The sequence below is a fragment of the Pseudorca crassidens genome, chromosome 1, assembly GCF_039906515.1.
Source record: "Pseudorca crassidens isolate mPseCra1 chromosome 1, mPseCra1.hap1, whole genome shotgun sequence".
Lineage (NCBI taxonomy): Eukaryota > Metazoa > Chordata > Mammalia > Artiodactyla > Delphinidae > Pseudorca > Pseudorca crassidens.
Genome location: NC_090296.1, coordinates 110,866,910 through 110,891,078, shown reverse-complemented (window position 1 = coordinate 110,891,078; position 24,169 = coordinate 110,866,910). Strand labels below are relative to the sequence as shown.

The 24,169-nt window shown below is 42.2% G+C and overlaps 1 protein-coding gene across 3 annotated transcripts in view; it reads right to left on the bottom strand.

The window, feature by feature from the left end:
- Positions 1-24,169, bottom strand: part of TLN2 (talin 2) — a 450,451-nt gene that overhangs the window by 252,406 nt on the left and 173,876 nt on the right. For all 3 annotated transcript variants that reach the window (XM_067749188.1, XM_067749208.1, XM_067749197.1), the window contains exon 3: positions 7,678-7,753. The gene's annotated coding sequence lies outside the window, so the exon portion shown is untranslated. The remainder of the gene's footprint in view (positions 1-7,677; positions 7,754-24,169) is intronic.

Sequence of the window (24,169 nt, the reverse complement as noted above, 5' to 3'; positions counted from 1 at the left end):
AGTTGTCCTGCAGTGGACATTGAGTCATTCTTTACTCCTCAGAGGTAAACAAACGGAAGACTGATATAACATACTTGGGGAATGTTTAGAATCAGGTAGTAAAAAAGACTTCTTGAATGTCACTTATTTCCTTCTCTTGATGAAGGGGTGGGTTCTATCCCAGTCCTCTAGAAACTACGTTTCTAGGCATGGAATAAAACTTTGACCAAGATTTCAATTGTCCCAGCAGATTTTTTTCCCCAAAAACCACCTTCGCCCAAGTATCATTTGACTATACAACTGCAAAGATCAGTGATCTTTGTCTAATGGAACCAAAATTGTCTCATACAGATTACAACTCTGCTTAGCACTCTTTCCAACCCTGACAGTCAATCAATCGATAGAAAAATAACAAATTGCAAAGTCAGAGTTAACCACTGCAAGACGGTGGTAGGGTAATCTTGGACTGCGTATCACTATCTAATTTAAATGTGGAAATTCACCTTTGGTCATCACTGCAACAAGGTAAATTTTGACCCCCATCCATTCAGTCTCGATTTCACTAAGCTCAGATATCTCCTCTATAAATAAACGAGGCACAGCTCTAAAGACATCCCTTTCGTTCAATACTTATCTGGGGGCATAGATATAATAGGTCAAGATGTTTGGAGAATAAGCCTGCACTGAGTAGCCCATGTCAGTGCCATCACCTTGACCTAACAGAGGGAACAGGGAGGAACTCCATCCACAGCCACCGACACCTCAATGGGCTATGACATAGAAAGCAGACGACCAGCTCCGTGGTTGACGGTAGACAGACTGCTGGTTCCACTGATAAGGCTTCACCTGGGGTCTGCTTACTGAGGAAAAGCAAGCAGCCCAGAGAAGGGAGAATGCCAATACTGTGTGAGGGACCCAGCTGCCATCTATCTGGTCATTATCATAATAGTCATTCACTAAATACAGTTATACCAGAAGATTTATGAAGACCACGGCATTCTGAGAGAAAATAAAGTGTGTTCAAAGTACAACGTGATTTTCTCTCCAATCTTTCTAAAATAACTACCAAAACATACCTTATATTAAGACAATCAAGCGCACCTGACTCACAGACATATACTTGAGGCTCTAAGAAAACCCTTAGATCAACAACCACTGTTGACAAAGCACACTTCCAGTTTACCAGCAGGATTGAGCATGAAGCCCTCTTTCTCACTCCAAATTCACAAAGAGAACGTTAAGTAGGGAAGCGCATTCCCATTTCCAGTCATTCTGCATAAGGAGCCCCTGGCCACACAATGCACCCACAAGGGTTAGGCTGGAAAGTAAAGCAGAGCTGGTTTTCCTAGAGCAGCAGGATTTTCTGGAGGGAAGACAGAGGTTTGTTGAAGAAAGCATGCAAGACATCACAGAGACAAGTCTTTTCTAACCTATAAAATTACAGCTGGCACCATGCCCCTAGCCTGTGCCAGGACCTAAGAAGCACTTCCCAGTGGAGACCTTGGAGGTCTTTCATTCACAGTCTCAACTTCATGGTGTACGAAATGTCAAGGGGAACATCTGTTCCATGGGGCTGATGTGAGGATTTCCACAGACACCAGGCCTCTAGTACCGAGGTGCCTAACACTTCAGCTCCTCATTAAATGGTGGCTAATGACAAAGCCCAGGCTACTGCCCGTTCAGAGACACCAGAGCCTGAAACTACTTTTCCAACAGCAGTAACAAACTTCTCCTGGCCATCAGCACCAGCTTAGAGGCAGGCGGCACACAGAGAGATCTGTTCTGGCTGAGGAGTGGGGGGTCTGTGTGAGTGAGATCTCCAAAAATAAAGTGGGTTCCCAGGAGGGATGGGAAGGCAGGGTCTTGGAAAGAAACTTGAGCCTGCATTCAAGACAGCTGGTGTCGTGTGAAAGGGAGAACCCACTCACACGTGCTCCGTGGAGGGGTCTAGGTATGAGGACGTCAGGCTTAGAGAGGAAGGAATATAATCCCACCACATAATCTGGCTGCCATGGGAACAGCAGCCACCTAATTATAACAGAGTAAAGGCTGCTTCTTGGTTTTAACATTCGGAATTGAGTTATAGGTAAATCACGGAAGCCCTTACTGGGATTAAAGAACAGAAGAGAATTATTACCAACTCCAAGCATATAAAATTCAAAGGTACAGCTGCCCAAAATGGAAAGGTTGGGTGGGGGAGGATGGCAGACAAGAAATAGTGCCTCTAGGAGACAGAATAAGAATAGAAGAGGCTGCATGTGTCATCCGAGGGTACAGAGGGAGGATTAAAAGCATGAATCAGACGTAGGGAGGAAGGGAGATGGGGATGGTCAGAGCGAGCTAATGGCGATCACAAGACACCAAAGAACTGCTTTTAAAACTGATAAAGGGAGAAATGGTGCTGTAAGCATAATGTTTATACATGTGGAAATCACCAAAAAGGCAGCAGAAATGATCCACAGGGGGAAAAAAGTGGTTGCTTCTAAGAAGTAAGGCTAGTAAGGGAAGGAAGAGAGAGTGTAAGATACTTGTTCCTTTCCATTAGAAGCTTTTCTGTAGCATTTTCTATTTTTAGCCATTTGTATGCATTACTTAATTTTTTATTTTTTATTTATTTATTTATTTTTGGTTAATGAAAGATCCTCTATAAGGCCATTGTTTAGATCACAGCAGTAGGATTTTTCTCAGCTTCTACTGGGCCTGATAGTGGTATGTGGAGAAGACTGCAGCTGGCCTCACAGTGTGTTTACTTTATTTTAATCTTAGTAAAGTCATGTTTAAACTCTACAAGTGCACAAGTCATTTTACAGTTCTGGAAAGCTGTCCAATTCCGGACAGCTTGTTGTAAACGGAATAGAAAGGCTCTGATGGTCATTTTAGATCTTCAGAATATGGGGCTTCACGGCTAAAAAAAAGAGTCATTTTTCAAGACACATATTCTATAGGCACAAGTATTCCAGAGCCTTTGAGTCCATGAAATCCAATCAATTCTTACACAGCAAAGGCTCAAATCTTGAGTTCTCCAGGAGGGCTTTTTAACTTTGAAAGAAATTAACTGATGAGCATAATTAGGCAAAAAGCTTAAGAAACAGCACATTCTACAACACCCATGGATTAAATTTAATTACGAAAAACAATCTGGAAGTGGTTATTGTTGTTGTTCTGAAACATTTACCGAGTACAGACTGCAGAGGAAGGACCCCAGCACATGTCTGGAAACCCTGATCAGTGAGATGGTGCTAATTAGGACTCCCAGCCACTCAGGGAGCCCACAGCAGGTGGCAAGTGGCAATGCCTACAGTCGACAAGCAGAGTAACCTAGGGAATCCAGCTAATGGAGGATGGCAGGAAGACAAAAGTGCATAACAGATTACATTTTTAATGAAGAAAAGCAAGCACAGGAACAACTTATCTTTTCTGACATCATATAACATTTAAGTTACAGATACAGAGTAACAAATAGCTATGTAGATCCTGCCTTGAATTTTACAGATTCAATACCCTCCCTAAACAACACTGGGAACTAAAAATTCCCAGAGGGCCAAAAATAATGTTTTTCATTTAAAATCGGTTTTAAAATATTTTTCTTACCAGCCTGCAGGGAAAATGGAGATAAGTTCACATTATTGCATCTATGATCAAATCTGGAATATACCATGAGTCATTAAGTTAAACACTAAACAAATCGTTTATCATATGCTCCCCTCCATCAGTCTCTCTCATCTCCCTCACATGCTTGCAATGCTTTAAAGCATCATGTTTATTCCTGAGAAGCATGGCTGTCTCACATTCTTAATTGCTCATCCCTACAACATCTCACCCAGTATGGTCCGGCCTTCTGAGAGGCTCAGAACGTGACTGATTGATTACATTGTTCATTTCTTTAAATTTTATTCAGACTTGGACTCGCCCAGATCCCTTAAAGCAATTCTACTTCCTCTAGTTTATGTCAAAATAAAAGTTCCTCGAGCATTTATTCATGACTTTAGGCACTTCCAGAAACGTCAACATTTCAGATCATCTCTCATATTCCTATACATTTAAGACAAATGTTTCTGTTGTTGTCATCATTGTTGTTTGATATAGCTTTTCCAAAAACAAACAAAAAGGCAGTGAAATAAATATCCCTAGGGTGGAAGCAACCCAACTGAAGCATACAAATCAGGCAGTAAACGGAGTGTTGGCAGCAAAGGCAACCATAAACAAGATGAAAAGACAGCCCTCTGAATGGGAGAAGATATTTGCAAATGAAGCAAGTGACAAAGGGTTAATCTCCAAAGTATGCAAGCAGCTTATGCAGCTCAATATCAAAAAAAACAAACAACCCAATCCAACAATGGGCAGAAGACCTAAATAGACATTTCTCCAAAGAAGATATACAGACTGCCAACAAACACATGAAAGAATGCTCAACATCACTAATCATTAGAGAAATGCAAATCAAAACTACAATGAGATATCATCTCACAACAGTCAGAATGGCCATCACCAAAAAATCTAGAAACAATAAATGCTGGAGAGGGTGTGGAGAAAAGGCAACCCTCTTGCACTGTTGGTGGGAATGTAAATTGATACAGCCACTATGGAGAACAGTATGGAGGTTCCTTAGAAAACTAAAAACAGAACTACCATATGACCCAGCAATCCCACTACTGGGCATATACCCTGAGAAAACCATAATTCAAAAAGAGTCATGTACCAAAATGTTCATTGCATCTTTATTTACAATAGCCCGGAGATGGAAACAACCTAAGTGTCCATCATCGGATGAATGGATAAAGAAGATGTGGCACATATATACAATGGAACATTACTCAGCCATAAAAAGAAACGAAATTGAGTTATTTGTAGTGAGGTGGATGGACCTAGAGTCTGTCATACAGAGTGAAGTAAGTCAGAAAGACAAAAACAAATACCGTATGCTAATACATATATATGGAATCTTAAAAAAAAAAAAACGGTCATGAAGAACCTAGGGGCAGGACAGGAATAAAGACGCAGACCTACTAGAGAATGGACTTGAGGACATGGGGAGGGGGAAGGGTAAGCTGGGACAAAGTGAGAGAGTGGCATGGACATATATACACTAACAAATGTAAAATAGATAGCTAGTGGGAAGCAGCCGCATAGCACAGGGAGATCAGCTTGGTGCTTTGTGACCGCCTGGAGGGGTGGGATAGGGAGGGTGGGAGGGAGACGCAAGAGGGAGGAGATATGGGGATATATGTATACATATAGCTGATTCACTTTGTTATACAGCAGAAACTAACACACCATTGTAAAGCAATTATACTCCAATAAAGATGTTTTAAAAAAAATACGTGGAAATATGAGTAAAGAGGAAATTATACTTTGGGAATACAATATGAAATTGTGTTAAAAAAAAAAAAGTGTTGGGTTGACAGAAGGGAAAACAACTGGTAAGTCTGTCAAATTTCATTTAAGTTTCCCAGAAAATAGGAATGTTAGAACACAGGAAAGCCAGACATCACTGAGGGAGGAGTTCAAAAGGACTGAACCACCATGCTGCAATCAACAAAGACCATGGTTAACTTCACAGAACTTTTGAAGCAGGCAGGGTTAGGCAGGCATCTTAAACTATGTGGGACGGTTGGCTCCTCCTTCCTCACGGTATTTCACTGTCCTAATAATTCAGTCCATTATTGCCTCTGTCCTCTACCCATCCTACCCCTCCAACACATCCCCACACTCCAAGGAGAAGTAAACAGGAAGCATACTCATCCATTCTCTATAGACCCATGGCATAAGAATACACTTGGTATGCTGTTTTTGGATCTGAAATCTGAAATCTGTGGGAAAGGTATACATCTGACGTGTTTTTGCTGTCCACTGTGTCTAGGCCCTTTAGCTAGACTGGTCCACCTAGTGCTGTCTGCAGATCCTCAAAAGACAACGTCCATGCCCAGACATCCAGAAGATTCCAGGGCAGGACACCTCCTTTACTCTTTCCTATCCTGTATATATCTGATCCCACTGCCCTCTGCTCATAACTCTCGACCATGTACTTGACCCCTACCCATCTCTGCACTCCTCACACTTGGCATTTGCAATTGTGTCCAGAGTTAGACATTCAGCCCTTCTCACCCCTAGCTCTCAGCATCCCCACATGGCAGACAGACACTAAGCTGCCAAACACCACCTGGCCAGAGGCTGACCACAGTGGTATGAAGGGAGGATTCTGTATGTTTTTAACAGACAGCTCAACACACTGTCAAGTTTCATTTTTACACTGACTGCAAGGTGGCTCACAGCTAAATTTAACGCTCACACGGATGAGCCATTTTTATTTGGGTTTTCCAGCATAACAATCCCTTGTCTTTTGTTTGACTTCTGACTTCTCTGTGTTCAACCATGCCAGCTGTCACAGTATTTTCTGGAAATAACCAGTGTATAACTAGAGTATATTTCTTTCCTGCTTCAGAGGAATGACACAGTTTTAGAGGTAGAGGAGCCCTTATCAGTCATGCACCCCAATATTTCCCAAACACCAGTCCCCAGGCCAGCGCTAGCTCATGGCTAACAGTTCAGTGGTCACCAGAGCAACAAAAGGAAGGAAATGAAGAGTTTTTCACAACACTAAACACATACAATCGAAAGACAAATTCACGACATTCTTACATTTTTAGTACTGAAATGTTTCTTCTTACGTGAAATGATGTTAGTACATGGTAGTTATTAGGCTGGCCAAAAAGTTCGTTCCGGTTTTTCTGTAAGATGTTATGGAAAAACCAGAACGAACTTTTTGGCCAACCTTTTTTAAAAAAAAAATCTTTATGAAAAATCCTAAACACAAAATAGAGAGATTACCATATAAATAGAGAACTCTCATGCACTATCCAGCTTCAACAATTACCAACTTTGTTTACGTACAGCCCAAAATATCTAGTAAAATACTGGTCCTAAATGTTTTATCTCTATTCCACAAAACCTAAAAGTGTGGGAATGACATGGCTGGGCCAACCTCTTACATTTTACAGATAAGGACTTGGAGACTGGCAGAGATTAACCTGTCCCCACTGGCACAGCTGGTCAAGAACAGAACTGATACGTCTGGTGCGCCATGATATGGTTTTGGAGGGTAGGAGCATGAACCAATTCTTTTTAACCTGTCAGACTTTAACTGAGGCACAGCCAAGACCTGCAGAAGAGCGCCTTTTGTCTCTGCCCAGGGCACTTCACACACACTGCTTGGGTGCAGGCAGCCACAACCAGGACAACCAGATGGGGAAAACCAATAATCTGTAACCAAAGTTTACTTCATCTCACGCTTTAGCAATTGTGTATCATCCCTGGAGAGCTCCAGGAACTACCAAATGGTTTTAGGACAAAGATTACCGGAAGTTTCTACATTAATTCCTCATCTAGCACTTCCCTCCCCACCCCAAAAATTATGAGGCAAACATATGGAATGAATGAGAATTCACGCAATAAGGTAAAAAACAGCTACTCATCCCCTCTTCTAGGCCCTCCCCTCCCTCCCCCACCAAACGACCAGGTGGAAAAAATCACACAGCAATGGAAGTAATAACACCAGGCAGCTATACTCCTGTCTCACAGAACTGTGGTAAAAAAATCAAACAAGACAGTATGAAGTGACAATGTTTTAACGCTCTGTAAAACTTTACCAATGCAAGAGGGTGGCCAATGGATAATAAAGTATTTTTTTAAAGGACTCACCTAAATTGTCAGTTTATGTAGAGTCGATTTCCCTGAAGATATCCTGAAGCATCTGAGAAGACTTCAGCAGCGATACCTAAAACAATAATAAAAATCATCAGAATCAAGTAATGTTACACACATCAGTTTTAAAAAAAAAAAATCTCAATCTATACATTTGGTCATTTCCCTCACACTAAGCGTGAAAGGAAATAACTCAGGAAACAATGAATTTCCGCTGCAACACATGGGCTGGGAATTTTCTTCACCAACAGGGAATTGAGGTCCCAAGACACTTATTTTGAAAACCAAAATTATGTTACAGTTGAAGCAAAACCACATTATTCTCTTCCCTGTGATAGGAATGCTTAAAGGCTTTGAATTTAAACAAAGCTGAAATATATACATCCTCCTTCCTGCCCCCACCTATATTTAAAACAAAAATCACTGGCACTGCACTCTGATTCTTTCTAAAAATCAGCATCTATGAGCTCTTGTCTTATTCACTTTTTTCCTCCTTAGTTGCTATAACCCATCAGTGAAGTGGTCCCTTCTTGTTTCAACTGTTCCCATCTCGTTCACAGTTTTCTGAGGCACTGATAACTAAGCATTTAGCAGCTTATTCATGAAAACCCAATTTGAAGCAGAGAAGCACCATAATTGTAGAAGCAAACAAAATGGGCCAGCCACAACTAAACAATGGTCTGACTAACAACATATATATGAACCAATGAAACAATAAACACAAGCTATAGAACCAAGTATTCATATGAAACAGACCAAGTACATGTAATCTAATCTGGGTAGGTATGTGAGACTAGTTAATAAATGATGATGGTTAGCTATTTAGGAGGAGGGGAAAATCTAGCACTCTCTCTCTACTTAAAGAGAATAAACTCAAAATAGAATCAAATGAGTACTAGAAAAATATACAGATGAATAGTTTTATAATACAGAAATAGGAAAGGCCTTTTTAAACATGACATCAAAATGTGAAACTCAAGGACTGAGACATTTGGCTGACAACATTTTTAAAATCTCAAATACACGAAAGGCAAAAACAAATCAAAAATAAAAACAAAGAACAAACAAATCTAGACACTTTGGTCAAAAGATAAAATAAGAAACTAAGTAGAATATTCATACAAGAGACATATGAAAGGTTGCTATCCTTATGCGAAAATGTCTTATAAGTGAGTAATGGGCTTCCCTGATGGTGCAGTGGTTGAGAGTCCGCCTGCCGATGCAGGGGACACGGGTTCGTGCCCCGGTCCGGGAAGATCCCACATGCCGCGGAGCGGCTGGGCCCATGAGCCACGGCCGCCGAGCCTGCGCGTCCGGAGCCTGTGCTCCGCAACGGGAGAGGCCACAACAGTGAGAGGCCCGTGTACCGCAAAAAAAAAAAAAAAAAAAAAAAAAAGTGAGTAAGGAAATTAATACTCTACCTCAAAACGGACAAAGCAAATTAATGAACTTCCCACGAGAATAGAATAGTAATAAACATATGAAAAGATACTCAACTATACTAACAATGGAAAAATACAACTTTAGAAAACCTAGCTCTTATTTTTTACCTATCAGGTTGGTAACAATGCCCAGACTGACAGTAGCTGTTGTTATGGGCCTAGCTCGTGATGTAGCTCTTTGGCAACTATGTCAGCATGTAAAATGCCACACACTGTGATACAGCAATCCTTCTCTCAGAATTTACTCAAAGTAGATTATTGTGAAAGTGGAAAAAGGGATAGACATAGCATGTTTATAATCATTGGGGGCAGGGAGTGGGGAGTAAATATCCTAAAGGTCCACCAATAGATGAGGTCAAGTAAACAAGTTTTTATTAATATTTACTGATATGAGAATATCATACCAGTGAGTAAAACAGGTAAATGAATAAAACAGGTAAATGACCTGTTTTACCTGTGAATAAAACAGGTAAATGACCACACAAAGTATGATATCATTTCTGCGTGTGCACGTCTGTTGCTGGATGTCCTTATACATGCCTAGAAGGATGTTTGTTAAGATAGTTATGGCTGCCCCTGGCTATCCAAATTTTTTAAAATTTTTTGCTTTTTTTGTACTGTTTGAATTTCATATAACGAGCATGAATTATTTTTCCAAAGAACACAGTGGAGCTCTTTTTAATCCCATGCTGGAGTGTAAAGTAACACACTGCATGGATTTCTACTTCCCTTCTGTCACCTTCTCTCTCCTCCTTTAGTGACATTTGTGTCACACGTGTGCTCGCTGTGAACACTGATTAGAGAGGTCCCTTCCTCCTCTCTGGTTCCTGTTCATTCCTGAGGGCCCCTTCGTCCTTGCCTTTAAGTTCCTAAGACACACCTGTATCCTTATTATAAATCTCTTTTTTTTTTACTTAAGCTAGCTCAAGTGAGTTTGTTATTTGTGACCAAAGGCACACCATGTAATACAGTGTTGCTTTTTATTTTCCACCTTCTCAATCATCCCACTCCATCGGAAAACACAACAGTAAATCTTGTAATCACATGAATGAAGATTTATCGTATACAATGTCATGTATTATTTATGACCTACAGCGAAGGAACTGAAGCAAGTAGCTCAGAACTAGTACAACGAAGGCAAAAATAGGACTTCAAGAGGCAGGGGGGTTTGTTCCTGACTTAAATGAGAACTGATGAAAAGGCTATTTGAATAAGAATAAAAACAAAAGGGACATATTTGTCCAGATGGGCCACTTCTATGGTAAAAATAGTCTCCATTATCATGTTTTAACCACTTTGCAGATTTATTTTTATTGGGTTATATTTCTATATGAAGAGCTTTTTTTATTCTACTTAAGACTTGAAAATATCGAAATGTATTCCCATAATGGGCCCATTATGTTCAATTTATCTCCAGCAAACAAATTTACTTTTCTCCTTGCCCTATTTTTAAAGGTTCAGAAGTCCCGTATTAATACACGAATCCTCATAATACCATAATTACAAACCTGGCTAAAAAGCCACAAATATACAAATCCCTTTTAGAGGTGTGTTGGATGTCAAATACAAATCTAATGAATCTCCCTTCATCTCCTGAAGGCTCCTTCTCCCCCCAAAAAATTTCCCTAGAAGGTAGAAAGAGGACAAAAACCACTATCCAGTTTTAAAGATGAACAATCTAAGACCTAACTAAGTATCTGTGCCTCCAGGGCATAACTCAAACCCACAGGCCACCCAGTGCCAGCTGCTGGCCTCTGTTCTGAGCCCTCCTCAGGGCACGGGCACCTTTCTAAATAGATAGAAAGGGGAGCCAGGTAAATCCACATTTGAGGCTGAGATGCATTAGGATTTATGACACCGAAATCTGCATTAAGGGAAGCAACAGCACAGTGGTTTAAAGTAAAGTGATTGATCCTGGTTCTGTCATTTATTAGCTGTTTGGCTTCGGTGTGCCTCAGTTTCTTCCTCTGTAGTAATGCCCAGAATAAGGGCCGTTGTGAGGACTAAAGGTTGTAATACATCTAAAGCAATGAATAACGCTCAAGAGTCAAACATGGTCTTGCTTGAGCTCCAGCTCAGCAGGAGCTGTGATGGTAACTGCCCCCAGGTAGAAACTCATAGCTGCCTGATCAGAGAGCAAGGTCCCTAGAGAACCCTGGAACAGAATATGTCTCTATGTAGGACACTTACCTATTCAAAATGCTTATTTTGAATAAGACATGAATAAGACCCTTCCAATTAAATAGCAACTTATTTTAAAAGTACCAGGAGCCTGTTATTTCAAGGAACACTGCCTTCAAGCAGCCTCCTCCTATGATAAATCACTTGGCAGCTCCCACGTTCTACTTCTTCTGGAGTATTTTGAGAGGCATATGTAGATGTGACCAAAACCCAGCAAAAGCTGCTGGCTCAAATGCTTGCCACCAATAGCAGGACTTCACTGTTTTTGCATCCTGGACCACTTCCTACTTCCTTGAGGAAGCTTACACACACCTCTCCAAGTTCCAGTTCACTTGTCACCAGAGCAGAGATAGGAATACTTAGATAATTCAGCTGGAGAAATGAAATTAAAATGGATGGGTGAAGTTCCTAACACAGTGCCTGGAGCCCAGTAAGTGTCCAGTAAATGGTACATCTTTAATTGATTATCATCTGAACAGCATTAAAGAAGCAAAACACATTAAGTAATCTGAGAGAGAGACTCTACACGGCAATTTTTCACCATGAGAGTTTTACGGACTCTTTGTTTTCCACGTCTCCCTTGACACGAAATCCCCACAGGAAGGCGGGGCCACGTTGGAGGGGATGTAAGGAGGCAAGGGGATCTCAAGCCATGAAGGGCCTGCACAATGCATATGGCTGAAATCGTACTATGTGGTCAGACCCCAAGCAGCCAAGAACACATCTGTCCTAAGATTTCATTAAAAGATGGATAACAGGGCTTCCCTGGTGGCGCAGTGGTTGAGAGTCCGCCTGCTGATGCAGCGGACGCAGGTTCGTGCCCCGGTCTGGGAACGAACATCCCACATGCCGCGGAGCGGCTGGGCCCGTGAGTCATGGCCGCTGAGCCTGCGCGTCCGAAGCCTGTGCTCCGCAACGGGAGAGGTCACAACAGTAAGAGGCCCGCGTACCGCAAAAAAAAAAAAAAAAAAAAAAAAAAAAAGATGGGTAACAGTGTAACCTGACACTCAAACTTTGTCCGGTACCATCTACACGAGCATAAACAACAGAAGATGGGCCTGTATGGGCAACCATCCGAAGTGCTTTAATAAGGTAAGACCAAACAAAGCAGCAGGAAATCCACTAGATTTTAGCCAAACATGAGCAGAATATACTACTCTTAGCTTGAAGTCATCACTAACATTTGACACATTTATTACTAATAGTTCAAAAACAAGACCCAAGAAGAAAGAAACCAAGTAATTTTTCAGTAGCCATAAAATAGAGACAGGCAGAGCCAAAGAGAGAAAAGAGGACGAATTGTGAAAACAAAATTCTTCCAGCTTCTACCACTTGGCAAGGATTATTCTTTTCTTCTCTGAAACCCCGAGAACATTTTCACTGAAAGCACAGCTCAATGATTAGAGTCCAGCTCTACTGTGTCAGAAGGTATCTGCCTCCAGGGGGAAATGTCCAATTCTCTTTTCATGGCTTCCCCTGGCTGACTTTCCGCTAAAGGCTGGGTCCTGGGGTCAAAGGAAACTCAGTAAAGCCAAGCTATAAGCACCAATGCCCAAGGCCTTCAGAGATGAGGAATGATACATGGCCTTCTCCTCTGCAGGCAGAAAGGCTCCAGAAATCCCTCTGTATACCTCTAAAAGCAGCATTCCAGCAAACTAGAAACTAAGAGGTGTTACATGCAAAAAAAAAAAAGTTCTTAATATAAATGTGTGAAATGCTGGTTTAAACCAAATTAAGGAGTTCTGCTAATGCAGAACAATTTGGACACTTTAATGTGCTAATGTGGATTATAAATAAGTGGCCCCAACCTTATTTGTACACAGATCCCTTTACCTTTGTGGTCTACGTCTTGGTACAAGTGCCCAGGCAACAGTTTGGAAAATAATGTTAAAATTAGTTCTTTTATGCAAATGACTATTGAAGGCTCACTCTGCCCCACCACACTGGCAATGACATGACCAGGCACCACTCCCCTAAAGGTCAGTTCACAGTGCAAACGATATTAATGCAAAGTAGTGAGAAACTCGTGTTTACTAGGAGGGCTAGGGAAGTGCTCTAATTACACTGCTTTACCTCCTTCAGTCTTTAGATGCTTTTCACAACTGGACAACTTGAGAGATGCCCTGAATTCCCTGTGGTTCTACAATTCACTGTTCCCCTTCTCTCACTTATATGTATGTGTCTTTATGTAAAAGTATCAATAAAACTAAATTAGTAACGCGAGTAGCTAGAATGTAAGCTTCACAACAAAAGGGACTCTCCTTGGTCCATAGCTATTCCCCCAGCCCTTGAACAGTGCAGGTACAAGGATGTCCCACAAACATTTGACTATCTGAATAAAGTAATGAATAAATAAGCTTACATAAGTGTATCATTAACTCATTTTACAAACTGGCCAAAAGATACACTCTACAGCTTTATGTTAAACTGACTTTGAAATGCTCACTCTCAAACAATTTCCTATTTCTTTTTTCTCAAAAAGTGTGTTTTGCCCATTTTATTCCCACGATTATCTCCCATCCTTTGCAAACGCCCCCCCCCACACACACACCCAAAAAGGGATATTTTTCCTTTGAATTTTGGGTTAGAAGGAACTTCAATATTATGAACTTAATGTTTAAAATAACCCTGAGATGTTGCAACATCTTCAAATGAACACACAAAAATTTAAACGGGGCTTCCCTGATGTCACAGTGGTTGAGAGTCCGTCTGACGATGCAGGCGACACGGGTTCATGCCCCGGTCTAGAAAGATCCCACACGACGCGGAGCGGCTGGGCCCATGAGCCGTGGCCGCTGGGCCTGCGCATTCGGAGCCTGTGCTCCGCAACGGGAGAGGCCACAACAGTGAGAGGCCCGCGTACCGCATAAAAAAAAAAAAAAAAAAAAAATTTAAACGTTTTCGCTAAACCCAATTCACTATGACAAAATAAGACAAGGCCTTTTAAAAAAGCTTTAACAACTGTGTTTTTTTTTTTGAGGGGACGACGAGGAAAGAGCAGGAAAGGAGTGTTTCAGTTCCTCCTTGGTCATTCACAAAATTATTGGTAAACTGAGAGACTTCCGGGAAGATGGCGGAAGAGTAAGACGCGGAGATCACCTTCCTCCCCACAGATACACCAGAAATACATCTACGCGTGGAACAACTCCTACGGAGCACCTACTGAACGCTGGCAGAAGACCTCAGACCTCCCAAAAGGCAAGGAACCCCCCACGTACCTGTTTAGGGCAAAAGAAAAAACTAAACACAGACAAAAGCATAGGGACGGGTCCTGCACCGGCGGGAGAGAGCTGTGAAGGAGGAAAAGTGTCCACACACTAGGAAGCCCCTTCGCGGGCGGAGATTTCGGGTGGCGGAGGGGGGAGCTTGGGAGCCGCGGAGGAGAGCACAGCAACAGGGGTGCGGAGGGCAAAGCGGAGAGATTCCAGCGCAGAGGATCGGGCCGACCAGCACTCACCAGCCGAGAGGCTTGTCTGCTGGCCCGCCGGGGCGGGTGGGGCTGGGAGCTGAGGCTCCGGCTTCTGTCAGAGCGCCGGGAGAGGACTGAGGTTGGCAGCGTGAACACAGCCTGCAGGGCGTTAGTGCACCGGCTAGCCGGGAGGGAGTCCGGGGAAAAGTCTGGACCTGCCGAAGAGGCAAGAGACTTTTTCTTCCCTCTTTGTTTCCTGGTGCACGAGGAGAGGGGATTAAGAACGCTGCTTAAGAGAGCTCCAGAGACGGGCGCGAGCCGCGGCTAAAAGTGCGGAGCCCAGAGACAGACATGAGACGCTAAGGCCGCTGCTGCCGCCACCAAGAAGCCTGTGTGCGAACACAGGTCACTATCCACACCCCCTTCCGCGGAGCCTGTGCAGACCGCCACTGCCAGGGTCCCGGGATCCAGGGACAACTCCCCCGGGAGAACGCACGGCGCGCCTCAGGCTAGCAACGTCACTCTGGCCTCTGCCGCCGCAGGCCTGCCCCACACTCCGTGACCCTCCCCCACCCCCCTACCCCCCCCCACCCCCGGCCTGAGTGAGCCAGAGCCTCCGAATCAGCGGCTCTTTTAACCCCGTCCTGTCTGAGAAAAGAACAGACGCCCTCCAGCGACCTACACGCACAGGCGGGGCCAAATCCAAAGCTGAGCCCCTGGGAACTGAGAGAAAACAGAAGAGAAAGGGAAATCTCTCCCAGCAGCCTCAGACAATCAACTTGATGTACCCTGCATCTGCGGAATACATGAATAGACAACGAATCATCCCAAATTAAGGAGCCCTGTGGATGAAATGAAACGCTCTTGGTGCTGCAGCCAGGAGTCAGTGCTGTGCCTCTGAGGTGGGAGAGCCAACTTCAGGACATTGGTCCACAAGAGGCCTCCCAGCTGCACATAATATCAAACACCAAAAATCTCCCAGAGATCTCCATCTCAACGCCAGCACCCAGCTTCACTCAACGACCAGCAAGCTACAGTGCTGGACATCCTATGCCAAACAACTAGCAAGACAGGAACACAACCCCACCCTTTAGCAGAGAGGCTACCCAAAATCATAACAAGTCCACAGACACCCCAAAACACACCACCAGACGTGGACCTGCCCACCAGAAAGACAAGATCCAGCCTCATCCACCAGAACACAGGCACTAGTACCCTCCACCAGGAAGCCTACACAACCCACTGAACCAACCTTAGCCACTGGGGACAGACACAAAAAACAACAGGAACTACGAACCTTCAGCCTGCAAAAAGGAGACCCCAAACACAGTAAGATAAGCAAAATGAAAAGACACAAAAACACACAGCAGATGAAGGAGCAAGATAAAAACCCACCAGACCTAACAAATGAAGAGGAAATAGGCAGTCTACCTGAAAAAGAATTCAGAATAATGATAGTAAAGATGATCCAAAATCTTGGAACTAGAATAGACAAAATGCAAGAATCAGTTAACAAGGACCTAGAAGAACTAAAGATGAAACAAACAATGATGAACAACACAATAAATGAAATGAAAAATACTCTAGATGGGATCAATAGCAGAATAACTGAGGCAGAAGAATGGATAAGTGACCTGGAAGATAAAATAGTGGAAATAACTACTGCAGAGCAGAATAAAGAAAAAAGAATGAAAAGAACTGAGGACAGTCTCAGAGACCTCTGGGACAACATTAAACGCACCAACATTCGAATTATAGGGGTTCCAGAAGAAGAAGAGAAAAAGAAAGGGACTGAGAAAATATTTGAAGAGATTGTAGTTGAAAACTTCCCTAATATGGGAAAGGAAATAGTTAATCAAGTCCAGGAAGCACAGAGAGTCCCATACAGGATAAATCCAAGGAGAAATACACCAAGACACATATTAATCAAACTGTCAAAAATTAAATACAAAGAAAACATATTAAAAGCAGCAAGGGAAAAACAACAAATAACACACAAGGGAATCCCCATAAGGTTAACAGCTGATCTTTCAGCAGAAACTCTGCAAGCCAGAAGGGAGTGGCAGGACATATTTAAAGTGATGAAGGAGAAAAACTTGCAACCAAGATTACTCTACCCAGCAAGGATCTCATTCAGATTTGATAGAGAAATTAAAACCTTCACAGACAAGCAAAAGCTGAGAGAGTTCAGCACCACCAAACGAGCTCTACAACAACTGCTAAAGGAACTTCTCTAGGCAAGAAACACAAAAGAAGGAAAAGACCTACAATAACAAACCCTAAACAATTAAGAAAATGGGAATGGGAACACACATATCGATAATTACCTTAAATGTAAATGGACTAAATGTTCCCACCAAAAGACACAGACTGGCTGAATGGATACAAAAACAAGACGCATATATTTGCTGTCTACAAGAGACCCACTTCAGACCTAGAGACACATACAGACTGAAAGTAAGGGGATGGAAAAAGGTATTTCATGCAAATGGAAACCAAAAGAAAGCTGGAGTAGCAATTCTCATATCAGACAAAATAGACTTTAAAACAAAGACTATTAGAAGAGACAAAGAAGGACACTACATAATGATCAAGGGATCGATCCAAGAAGAAGATATAACAATTGTAAATATTTATGCACCCAACATAGGAGCACCTCAATACATAAGGCAAATACTGACAGCCATAAAAGGGGAAATCGACAGTAACACATTCATAGTAGGGGACTTTAACACCCCACTTTCACCAATGGACAGATCATCCAAAATGAAAATAAATAAGGAAACACAAGCTTTAAATGATACATTAAACGAGATGGACTTAATTGATATTTATAGGACATTCCATCCAAAAACAACAGAATACACATTTTTCTCAAGTGCTCATGGAACATTCTCCAGGATAGATCATATCTTGGGTCACAAATCAAGCCTTGGTAAATTTAAGAAAATTGAAATTATATCAAGTATCTTTTCCGACCACAACGCTATGAGACTAGATATCAATTACAGGAAAAGATCTGTAAAAAATACAAACACATGGAGGCTAAACAATACACTACTTAATAACTAAGTGATCACTGAAGAAATCAAAGAGGAAATCAAAAAATACCTAGAAACAAATGACAATGGAGACACGATGACTCAAAATCTATGGGATGCAGCAAAAGCAGTTCTAAGAGGGAAGTTTATAGCAATACAATCCTACCTTAAGAAACAGGAAATATCTCGAATAAACAACCTAACCTTGCACCTAAAGCAAGTAGAGAAAGAAGAACAAAAGAACCCCAAAGTTAGCAGAAGGAAAGAAATCATAAAAATCACATCAGAAATAAATGAAAAAGAAATGAAGGAGACGATAGCAAAGATCAATAAAACTAAAAGCTGGTTCTTTGAAAGGATAAACAAAATTGATAAACCATTAGCCAGACTCATCAAGAAAAAAAGGGAGAAGACTCAAATCAATAGAATTAGAAATGAAAAAGGAGAAGTAACAACTGACACTGCAGAAATACAAAAGATCATGAGAGATTACTACAAGCAACTCTATGCCAATAAAATGGACAACCTGGAAGAAATGGACACATTCTTAGAAAGGCACAACCTGCCAAGACTGAATCAGGAAGAAATAGAAAATATGAACAGACAAAGCACAAGCACTGAAATTGAAACTGTGATTAAAAATCTTCCAACAAGCAAAAGCCCAGGACCAGATGGCTTCACAGGCGAATTCTATCAAACATTTAGAGAAGAGCTATCACCTATACTTCTCAGACTCTTCCAAAATATAGCAGAGGGAGGAACACTCCCCAACTCATTCTACGAGGCCACCATCACCCTGATACCAAAACCAGACAAGGATGTCACAAAGAAAGAAAACTACAGGCCAATATCACTGATGAACATAGATGCAAAGATCCTCAACAAAATACTAGCAAACAGAATCCAACAGCACATTAAACGGATCATACACCATGATCAAGTGGGGTTTATTCCAGGTATGCAAGGATTCTTCAGTATATGCAAATCAATCAACGTGATACATCATATTAACAAATTGAAGGAGAAAAACCATATGATCATCTCAATAGATGCAGAGAAAGCTTTTGACAAAATTCAACACCCATTTATGATAAAAACCCTGCAGAAAGTAGGCATAGAGGGAACTTTCCTCAACATAATAAAGGCCATATATGACAAACCCACAGCCAACATCGTCCTCAATGGTGAAAAACTGAAAGCATTTCCACTAAGATGAGGAACAAGACAAGGTTGCCCACTCTCACCACTCTTATTCAACATAGTTTTGGAAGTTTTAGCCACAGCAATCAGAGAAGAAAAGGAAATAAAAGGAATCCAAATCGGAAAAGAAGAAGTAAAGCTGTCACTGTTTGTAGATGACATGATACTATACATAGAGAATCCTAAAGATGCTACCAGAAAACTACTAGAGCTAATCAATGAATTTGGTAAAGCAGCAGGATACAAAATTAATGCACAGAAATCTCTGGCATTCCTATACACTAAGGATGAAAAATCTGAAAGTGAAATCAAGAAAACACTCCCATTTACCATTGCAACAAAAAGAATAAAATATCTAGGAATAAACCTACCTAAGGAGACAAAAGACCTGTATGCAGAAAATTATAAGACACTGATGAAAGAAATTAAAGATGATACAAATAGATGGAGAGATATACCATGTTCTTGGATTGGAAGAATCAACACTGTGAAAATGACTCTACTACCCAAAGCAATCTACAGATTCAATGCAATCCCTATCAAACTACCACTGGCATTTTTCACAGAACTACAACAAAAAATTTCACAATTTGTATGGAAACACAAAAGACCCCAAATAGCCAAAGCAATCTTGAGAACGAAAAACGGAGCTGGAGGAATCAGGCTTCCTGACTTCAGACTATACTACAAAGCTACAGTAATCAAGACAGTATGGTACTGGCACAAAAACAGAAATATAGATCAATGGAACAGGATAGAAAGCCCAGAGATAAACCCACGCACATATGGTCACCTTATCTTTGACAAAGGAGGCAGGAATGTACAGTGGAGAAAGGACAGCCCATTCAATAAGTGGTGCTGGGAAAACTGGACAGCTACATGTAAAAGTATGAGATTAGATCACTCCCTAACACCATACACAAAAATAAGCTCAAAATGGATTAAAGACCTAAATGTAAGGCCAGAAACTATCAAACTCTTAGAGGAAAACATAGGCAGGACACTCTATGACATAAATCACAGCAAGATCCTTTTTGAACCACCTCCTAGAGAAATGGAAATAAAAACAAAAGTAAACAAATGGGACCTAATGAAACTTAAAAGCTTTTGCGCAGCAAAGGAAACCATAAACAAGACCAAAAGACAACCCTCAGAATGGGAGAAAATATTTGCAAATGAAGCAACTGACAAAGGATTAATCTCCAAAATTTATAAGCAGCTCATGCAGCTTAATAACAAAAAAACAAACAACCCAATCCAAAAATGGGCAGAAGACCTAAATAGACATTTCTCCAAAGAAGATATAGAGAGTGCCAACAAACACATGAAAGAATGCTCAACATCACTAATCATTAGAGAAATGCAAATCAAAACTACAATGAGATATCATCTCACACCAGTCAGAATGGCCATCATCAAAAAATCTAGAAACGGGGCTTCCCTGGTGGCGCAGTGGTTGAGAATCTGCCTGCTAATGCAGGGGACACGGGTTCGAGCCCTGGTCTGGGAGGATCCCACATGCCGCAGAGCAACTAGGCCCGTGAGCCACAACTACTGAACCTGTGCGTCTGGAGCAAGAGAGGCCGCGATAGTGAGAGGCCCGCGCACCGCGATGAAGAGTGGCCCCCGCTTGCTGCAACTGGAGAAAGCCCTCGCACAGAAACGAAGACCCAACACAGCAAAAATAAATTAATTAATTAATAAACTCCTACCCCCAACATCTTCTTTAAAAAAAAAAAAAATCTAGAAACAATAAATGCTGGAGAGGGTGTGGAGAAAAGGGAACCCTCTTACACTGTTGGTGGGAATGTAAATTGATACAGCCACTGTGGAGAACAGTATGGAGGTTCCTTAAAAAGCTACAAATAGAACTACCATATGACCCAGCAATCCCACTACTGGGCATATACCCTGAGAAAACCATAATTCAAAAAGAGTCATGTACCAAAATGTTCATTGCAGCTCTATTTACAATAGCCCAGAGATGGAAACAACCTAAGTGTCCATCATCGGATGAATGGATAAAGAAGATGTGGCACATATATACAATGGAATATTACTTAGCCATAAAAAGAAACGAAATTGAGGTATTTGTAATGAGGTGGATAGACCCAGAGTCTGTCATACAGAGTGAAGTAAGTCAGAAAGAGAGAGACAAATACCGTACGCTAACACATATATATGGAATTTAAGAAAAAAAAAACTGTCATGAAAAACCTAGGGGTGAAACAGGAATAAAGACAGAGACTTACTAGAGAATGGACTTGAGGCTATGGGGAGGGGGAAGGGTAAACTGTGACAAAGCGAGAAAGAGGCATGGACATATATACACTATCAAACGTAAGGTAGATAGCTAGTGGGAAGCAGCCGCATAGCACAGGGAGATCAGCTTGGTGCTTTGTGACCGCCTGGAGGGGTGGGATAGGGAGGGTGGGAGGGAGGGAGACGCAAGCGGGAAGAGATATGGGAACATATGTATATATATAACTGATTCATTTTGTTGTGAAGCTGAAACTAACATACCATTGTAAAGCAATTATACTCCAATAAAGATGTTAAAAAAAAAAATTATTGGTAAACTGACTAGACCCTTCCCACCCCCATTCCTCCTACAAAGCTATTAATGCCAGGGTGCTCCTATCTAGTAATTCCCAACTTTCAGCTGGACTATAGTCCCATCTCTTGCAGCAGCCCTGCCCAGGGCCACCTGCGGGCCAGCCCTCCTCCACCCCAGAATAAACCATCCAGGACAGTCATTTGAGTCTGTCCTCAGCTCCCCAATTGCAGGAATCTCTGAGGCCCACTTCCTCACCCACCCGCCTCACGTGTCCTGGGAATCAGTGCCCCAGCACCACCGAGCCCATGCTGCTCCTGGAACCCTGCACCCTCTGCACTGCTTCCTCTGCAGTGGTCTTTGACCTCCTGTCTTCCACGCTTACAATGGCCTCCCCACACCCCTAATTCACCTGGTGCCCCATCAAGTTCTACCTACTCTGGGAGGCTTCACGGACCACATCTTTATTTCAAATTAATATGGTAAATGTAAAAAAAATCTATTTACGTGTCTATAGTCCACACTAGACTGTGAGCTCCCAGAGGGCAGGAGCTATGGCTCCCCCCAGAGTTCTTGCCTCAGATCAGAGCTCAGTTCGTAATACCCATGACATGTTCAGTAGGTATCTGAAGAATTAATGAACATATGTTGTATGATTAATAACTTTGAGACACCAGGGGACTTTAAGAGGCTGGGTTACAAACAACAGGGTCAGGATGGAGTCAGGGGTTTGTGTGTGTATGTGTGTACACGCACACCCGCACTGAAGAGAAGGGGCTGCCTCACTCCATAAGCCTCCTTCCTAGTTCTTCAAGGTCAAGGTTGCAGTTAAACCCCACCTCCACCCCTGCCCCTGCTTTCCTCTTTTAGTCCCAGGGATTGGCCGATGACTCACTCTTCTGCCACAAACATAGTGTCTTTGAGTCAGCGTCTCTCCTGTTTGGCTTGGTGTCAATGAAGGAACTACACCATTTCATAATTATGCCTTTTTTCCCATCCTGAAGCAAACAAAGGCTTTGAGGTTTAACGATTAGAGAACGGTATAAGAAGATGCCCGCTCCTGTAAACTATTCCCCATCCTAACCCCTAAAGACCATCTCTTATGCTCACTTCAGCTTGGACCCTGTGGGAGAGCACAGAGTCACAAAGGCACCCACACTGCAACCTGATGCACATGGAGAGGCAAGTGTTATTCATCAACCAGCAGAGCGTTTCTTTTAGGAAGATGAGGTGAGAGGCTGCAGCAAAGAGAGCAAAAAGATTCACCCATACAGCGGAATATTGTTCAGCACTAAAAAGGAATGAGCTCTCAAGCCCTGAAAAGACATCAAGGAACATTAAATGCGTATTGTGAGTGAAAAGTCAATCTGAAAAGGCTACGTCCTGCATGATTCCAACCAAATGACACGGTAGAAAAGGCAAAACTATGGAGACAGTAAAAAGATCAGTGGTGGCTAGGGGTTGGGAGGAGAGAGGGATGCATAGGTGGACCACCGAGGATTTTTAGGGCAATGGAACTACTCTGTGTTATACTCAATGGTGGACACATGTCATTATACATTTGTCAAAGCTGATAGAACAAACAATACCAAGAGTGAACCCTAATGCAAAGTATGAACCTTGGGTGATTATGATGTGTCAATATAGGTTCATCAATTGTAAAAAATATACCCTCTAGTGAGGGGTGTTGATAATGGGGGAGACCGTGTCTGCGTGTGAACAGTGGGTATGTGGGAACTGCTTACTGTCTGCCCGAGTTTGCTGTGAACCGAGAAGCACTCTAAAAATATAAAGTCTATGAAAGTAGAAATAAAATGAGCAAGAAGAAGAGGGTGAGGTATGGTATCACAAATTCCCCCCAGGCACTGAAGCCAGGGACACTCCTAGGGCAGAGCCTGGGGAGAGGTTTAGAGTGAGACAAGGTGGGCTTGGCCCACAGAAGCAGTGATGGAGGATCTGGGTTCCACTGGCCAGCTGGACATCACCTGCACGTAGCAGAGGCTGCTATGTGAACCAGGGCTGTCCTACACAGCGCTCCAACCTGCTAGAAGTGACCCTGAGAAAGCATCCTCTCCCACTCTTATTCTCACTGCCACCTCAACCTTTAATTTGAGGGCTACTCTTCCAACACTAGCTCCTCAAGAACTTCTTCTGTACTGAAATCATTCAACTGAAGAACACAAAGAGAGAATACTACTTCTTCAAGTAAGTTAACCATCTAATTTCCCATGCCAGTGAAAAACCCATCAACTACCATGGAATATCCCAGGGCTGCCGCCAGGAGAAGGGATGGCCTTCCTATATAGGAGACATGTTAAACTCCTATGAACTCCCATAACGGCTCATTCCTCCAGCCCTCAAAGCCTGGCTGCCCAGGTGCGCTGAGCCAACATATGACACCACGAAAGTGACAGGAAGGTGCAAAGTGGAATTTTATCAGCTTGTGAACTTAAAATAGGTATTACAGACAATAAGATGGGGCCCTTCGGGAGGATGGTTGGCTAATCAAGAACAAGTTAGCTACTCACGTATACATAATGTGGAAATTAGGGACACACTGTTTTATAAATAAGAACTTGTCATCCCTTGGCTCTGACTAGTAGCTACTGTAATCCTTCAAAATTCACCTTTACAAAGTAATATTGCTGACCTCATATCTCTT